The sequence below is a fragment of the Ruditapes philippinarum genome, unplaced genomic scaffold (genome assembly GCF_026571515.1).
Source record: "Ruditapes philippinarum isolate M1 unplaced genomic scaffold, ASM2657151v2 ctg4547_1_1_1_1, whole genome shotgun sequence".
NCBI lineage: Eukaryota > Metazoa > Mollusca > Bivalvia > Venerida > Veneridae > Ruditapes > Ruditapes philippinarum.
This window is the reverse complement of record NW_026858948.1, coordinates 44,866-51,881: the sequence shown is the minus strand read 5'-3', so window position 1 is coordinate 51,881 and position 7,016 is coordinate 44,866. Positions and strand designations below refer to the sequence as shown.

Genomic DNA, 7,016 nt, shown 5'->3' with positions numbered 1-7,016 from the left:
GGGCAGGAGAAGGTAATTCTGTTAAGGATTTTATTTGAATTATGGCCCTTTTTGACTTAGAAACTCAGTTAAAATTTTCATTCTTGTCCACTTGTTGACTTAACCATTTGAGATATTACTTTGGAAGTTGGAGTTCTTATGTGCCATCATGAGACCTATCTGTAAGCAAGAGAAGATAACTCTGTGAAAATGTTTCTTGATTTGTACTTAGAAATTCCTAGTTAAAGTCTTGTGTGCCCTTAACTGTCAAAGTTTTGTTTTATAGGCAAGCACTAAAAAAGTCGAGCGCGCTGTCCTTCTGACAGCTCTTGTACCATTTCTCGTAATGATGTAAAATAATTTTAATACTTATGACTATTTTTATGTAAAGCAGCTTGATTTTAAAAACTTGTATATATTACTTTTAGATAGGTGACAGGAATTTCTATGAAACAAATGTATTTATAAAAATAGGGTGTGTTGATTTTATTCTCAATGCACAGTGATATTTGAAAGGTGAACAAGCAAGTGCATTTATTATCCATGATAATATTCATCGAATATCATTGATTGTTTGTGCTTTAAACTTGCCCAGGATAGGTTTGTGCTTTAAATTTTTCCAGATATGTTGTCAGGACTCTAATGTGCCAAATGGTTAAGGTCAATTACTGAATAATTTGCATCTGCCACTGTAGGTTCAAATCCTACAAAGGGCGTTGAATTCTTTCCTACGTTGTGTATTAAGGTAGTGTGTTAGTTTGTTTATGCTAATAAATTTTAGTTTGATTGTGTAGGAGGCTATAAGCTTATTGTCCCCCGCCTTTTCGAAGAAAAAAGGGGGATATAGAAATAGGCTCCGTCCGTCTGTCCGTCCGTCACACTTTCGTGTCCGGTCCATAACTTTGTCATTTATGAAAGGAATTTGAAATAACTTGGCACAAATGTTTATTATAATAAGACGATGTGTCATGCGCAACAACCAGACCCCTACCTCCAGGGTCAAGGTCACACTTGCTCATTCAAGGTCAAAATTGCCTATTTGAGGGTATATGTCGTGTCCGGTCCATAACTTTCTTATCTATCAAGGGATTTTGTAAATACTTGCCATAATTGTTCACAATAATCAGACGATGTGTCATGTGCAAAAACCAGTCACCAACCTTCAAGGTCAAGGTCACACTTGGAGGTCAAATATTAACATAGTCTGTTACAGGGTATATTTCGTGTCCGGTCCATAACTTTCTTATCTATGAAGGGATTTTGTAAATACTTGCCATAATTGTTCACAATTATCAGACGATGTGTCATGCGGAAAAAGCAGTCACCTACCTTCAAGGTCAAGGTCACACTTGGAGGTCAAATATTAACATAGTCTGTTACAGGGTATATTTCGTGTCCAGTCCATAACTTTCTTATCTATGAAGGGTTTTTGTAAATACTTGCCATAATTGTTCATAATAATCAGACGATGTGTCATGCGCAAAAACCAGTTGCCTACCTTTAAAGTCAAGGTCACACTTGGAGGTCAAATATTAACATAGTCTGTTACAGGGTATATTTCGTGTTAGGTCCATAACTTTGTCATTTATCAAAGGAATTTGAGATAACTTGGCACAAATGTTTGTTATAATAAGACGATGTGTCATGCGCAACAACCAGACCCGTACCTTCAGGGTCAAGGTTGTACTTGTTCATTCAAGGTCAACATTGTCTATTTGAGGGTATATGTCGTGTCCAGTCCATAACTTTCTTATCTATGAAGGACTTTTGTAAATACTTGCCATAATTGTTAACAATAATCAGATGATGTGTCATGCGCAAAAACCGGTCACCTACCTCCAAGGTCAAGGTCACACTTGGAGGTCAAATACTTACATAGTTTGTTACAGGGTATATTTTGTGTCAGGTCTATAATTTTTTCATAGATCAAAGGATTGTGAAAATACTTCGCACAAATAGTCACTATAATAAGAGGATGTGTCATGCGCAACACCTGCATCCCTACCTCCAAGGTCAAGGTCACACTTAGAGGTCAAAAATTAACATAGTCTGTTATAGGGTATATTTTGTGTTGAATCTAGAACTTCTTCATAGTTCAAGGGATTTTGAAATAACTTGGCACAAATAGTCACAATAATAAGACGTTATGTCATGCACAACACCTGCTCCTCTACCTCCAAGGTCAAGTTCACACTTAGAGGTCAAAGCTTAACATGATAGATTTTTAAATTCCGTGTTTCATATTATTTTTTTAACAAATTTATTGTTACATTTGCAGATCTAGCATTGATCATAATTTTGGACTGAATGTTATGAGATCCATACCTCAATCTTTTGAAATAGCACAATTTTATGCTTCATATAAAACTCCCGGGGCGGGGGACGTTGGTAACTCTGTTACAAATTCTTGTTTAAACAGTCTCTTGAATCTGTTCCTGGAACCAACAAGTACTAAGCAATAACTTTCCTGCTCAGGGAAACAACAGCTTGTCCCTGACAGGGTTTGAACTCATGTGGCCAGCAATCCTTAGATTACTAACAAATGATTAGTAACAATCTATAAAAAAAGATAAAAACACCTGTAGGAATATGGGAAACTTGTGTTATCAAGGTCATGTCTATGTTAACATTAATATATCTTAGACATAAAGATAATTTTGATAAAATCTGACAACTTTGATTTGATCACCCTATTTTCATATCATATAATACAAGTTAAAAGATAATCTAAGATTTTTTTATACATGTTAAACTTTGTCTGAGGGAGTTGCGTATACAGACAATTTATCAAGCTTAGTTATGATCCCTGTTTAAGGGTATTTAAATAATCGCGTAAATCCTTGTGTATTAGTTTAGTCTATGCTATAATATTCTTGTCACAATATTTGCAGTGTCATCTTGAATATGTCACATTACAATGTAGTTGAAATTAAAGGTGCCGAAAAAAATGGAAAATTATAATAGCACCAAATATTAGGCTTAACGTACCCCCCTCTTTGTCTTACAAGTTGTGTGAAAAGTGCATGTCATTGTTCTTAAATAGATTTGTCAAAGGTGTGAAATCTGCAAAGATTGGGCAGTTTTATTTTTTTTAGGACGATCATTTATTTACATTATAATTTTTATTGCATAACTAGAACAAAATGTTTTGGAAGATTTGCTCTAATCGCTGGCTTAGATCTTTAAAGGAACTCCACAGAGGTCAAAAAGCCTAAAACTTAAAATTTGAAATAATACAGAAATTCTTACATAGAAAATGGAAAATCTTTTAAATAATAATAAAGAAATATACTTAGAATTAAATTGGATATCATTTTTTCTGTCTGATGTTTAGCCTGATTTGAGTGAAATTGGAGGTCAGTTTGCACAATAAAAATGATTGTTCTAGAAAATGGAATGAGGGAATGATCTGAAAATTTGCACACAAGTTATTGGTCCAGACCTCCATCAAATGGTACTTCTGTCATGTCACAAACCTCAGTGGAGTCCCTTTAATCACTAACCTGAAAAAACTGGAGCACATAGCACAAACAAACAGAATTAAAAAATCAGGGCTAGTTTTCTCTTTCTTTCACTAAATCATTTAATTTAATTTCAAGGTAATTTTAACACTGTAGTGTCAATTTACTGGAGACCCAGTTCTGTTTCAGTTTTGTCACATTTTCAATTAATCTTGAAAGTTTAATTTATGTGTAAACAGTTTTTCATTTCCCTGTCACTGATTGGACTGGGCATTGGAATTCAGTGTTTATTACCCGACTATCATTTATTTTGAATGAAAACTGACCTTTATTGAAGGGCCCTTTCAAAGTTATAGAAAACATACTTTTGTTCAAAGTTGATTTTAACAGTTAAAAGTGAAAAGGTGCAATGGACAAATAGAATTAAAAAGGTATAAAGAAAAATACTTGTGGGCAAAGATTGAATTGGTTCAGTTATGTTGGCAAACTTGCACAAAAATATAAAAGATTTTTTAGACTTTATAGTATAATATTGACTAATATGAAATATGTTAAAAGCAAACCAACAAACAGATATTTCATTAATTTTATATATAATCAATTTCATAGTCAACAGGAAAATTTTGCTATGCTGACTATAATAAATGCTAAAAATAGACAATATATTTTAATCAATTAATTTATTGATGAAATAAGTTAATGACAAAGAAGGGCCCCTCACGAATGTCACACAAAACCTTTGGCCAAACCCTTTTTTTATATATAATTGTGTAGAAATGTTTATGTAAAATAAATTGATGTGCATTTAATATATATAAATAAACTATAAGTTATTAACTATTAAATATATACAGATGATCAGGTGTTACTTTAAAAGATTCCTCTATCAAAGACTAATAAAAAATGCTTTAATTTTGTCTGTTTGAATAAATTGAAATAAGAAATGGATACCTAAATTAATTCACTGAAATTAGCTTCTGATAATTTGTATTAATTAAAATTCACTGTAGAAAAATAAGAGTCCCCAGGTGTTTGTTAACTTTCTTTTGAAATAATGTCTGATAATATTATAAAAAGGACATTAAAATATTCATATACCTTTAAATCATCAAGAACTAGATCCTGTAATGTATTTTATATTAAAAATTTAAGAAATTTAGTTTTATAAATTATCCTCATAAAAATTCAGTTCATTATGCTATTTTATCAGATTTTGTACGTTTTCAATTTCATATGAACAGAAAAAAGATTTTACTTGTCACGTAAATCTTCTAGTCTTTTACAGGTGTATCTAAACATTATACCATAGATCAGTTTCCATAAATCGTCCATGATAGAAAATTTGTTTGAAGATAGCAAACAACCCCCTCAAAAAGATCGTTAAATTAATCGTCCATTTTATTTACAATGGGACCATATACAGTGTAAGGGGTAGAAACAGACCGTATTAAAACGAGCGTATAGATGCACCTTGTAGCTCAAATATCACTTGTGAATTTGAATGGAACGTTGCGATAATCCACCTTGAATCGGTGAATATCGTAAAACGTGTGCACGTTAGTAATAAGGTATTGATCGCAAAAATATTATATTTAATAATCTCCGTTTACCCGACAAGACGTGTTTGTCAGATACTGAGATAGTGGGATAGTAAACGGTCTTAAATTGAAATGTTAGCTAAATGTTTATTGGCGTACATTGGATTTACAATGAAAATAAATCTATCGTAAGATATTTATCTGCTGAAATTTGTGTGTCATTAAAAAGTGTGATTAAAATATAATTCGGTTATTTTTTTTCGGAATAATATAACCAGTGTGTATAATTTATTTGTGAAAGTGTATTAAACAGTGTTGAGGATATTAATTTCATAAGATATTGTCATTTATGGATATATTCACTAATAAAGGTAGGCTATGACACTGACTATACTGTTGTACAATATTTTTTTTGGTAGACTATAATCCATGTTTGAGTGACATGTTGTAGCCCAATGTTTGCCCAGTGTGTGGATTTTATCACATATAGTCTAGCTAGAACATGGGTTGGACTGTCAACTCTAATATATTTCTATACCACCTTAAAATTCTTATCCTTATTAGTTTTTTTCTTCTTCCTTATATACTAGATTGATATGAATTGAATATTCTAAATATATATTTAAAAAAATACAGGATTTTTAATTAATGACCAGTGTGTGTGTGTGTATGTGTTTGTTGGGATATTTCAGCCAAACATTTATTCACTTTGGATTTTATTTAAAAGAAAAAAAACAACAATAACAATTCTTCTTGTCCAGGTATTCAAAAAATTGGATTTTAATTACTTCAGTTTTATATTCATTCCTCAATATTTGGTTGCTTTAGGAAAGGATTTGAGTGTTTCTATACGCTTATAGCTTAGGAATCTTACACAGTCAAACTAAAATTCAGTATTAACTAATTTTACACTAAAAAAAACAAACTCATTTTATAGATTCCATAGTTTATACATAATATAATGGTCAGGTTCAAATTCAAACCTTAAGGACAAGTTTATTCATTAGTTCAATGGGGAGGAACAAAAGTAAAGAAGTAAGAATAAATTCCTGAAACACTGTGGCAATTACTGGCAATGGTAATAATTTTTTTAATTGAGTCATGAGAAGAATTATTTAGATCATTCGTTGATATCTATCTTATATAAAAACTTGAGAATTTTCAGTATAAAAGGGAGAATTGAAGCCGCTGTTACAGGTAAAACTTGTTTTTCACTTATAACAAAAGTACAGGTAAAAATCACTATAAAATTTGTTTTTCCTTAAATTTTATATATAGTTATCTTGAAAGGCTCTATATAACTTTTTATATTTTTCTACATGAAAAGCATTAAGATGTCCTTGTTTGTTGTATATATGGAAGTTATCGAGGAGATAAGATTGATAAGGGGTCGGTTTTTAATCTCGTCATTTATGTACAGGTAAACAGTCTAATATCTAAGATATCTCCGTTAAATTTTCCTTTTGAAATTCGATACCAAAGCTTGAGTCATACATGTATGAATTTAAATTTTATCAATTGATTTATTTTTGTTTAAAATTTAATATGAGTTCATACAAATCTCATCATTTATGAAAGTTTGAAAACATTATTTATTAGAAAGTTTGGAAAAATAATGACTTTGGTTAATAAATTAAGAATTTATTTTGGTTTGATTGTGTAGAAAGCTTATGGTTTATAGAAACACTCTTGAATCTGTTCCTTGAGTCAACCAGTACTGAGCACGAGTTTAAATTTCTTGCTCAAGGAAACATGGCCGTGCCCCTGATAGGGTTTGAACCACTGCTGCTAGTAGTTATTAAATTACTAGTTTGACATGTAAACAATTGGGCCATGCCGCCGCCACTAATAACTTTGAATGAAAAAAAAAGTATGAAGAGGATTACTGTACGTATATAACTTGTCAGTGGACAATATAGCACTAAAATAAGTAATAAGACAAAATGTGTTTTTCTCTTCATTTTGTTCTCAGTCACTATTCACTAGTTTCATGATTGTGTAACTTTCAGACACCCCCATACATTTGTGCAGTGCACAA

At 31.4% G+C, this 7,016-nt stretch overlaps 1 protein-coding gene across 1 annotated transcript in view; it reads left to right on the top strand.

Moving 5' to 3' along the window:
- The first annotated feature begins 4,886 nt into the window (after positions 1-4,886).
- The window catches only part of LOC132754754 (leucine-rich repeat-containing protein 7-like), a 42,074-nt gene continuing 39,944 nt past the window's right edge, over positions 4,887-7,016 (top strand). Inside the window, exon 1 of the mRNA XM_060745442.1 lies at positions 4,887-5,349. The gene's annotated coding sequence lies outside the window, so the exon portion shown is untranslated. The remainder of the gene's footprint in view (positions 5,350-7,016) is intronic.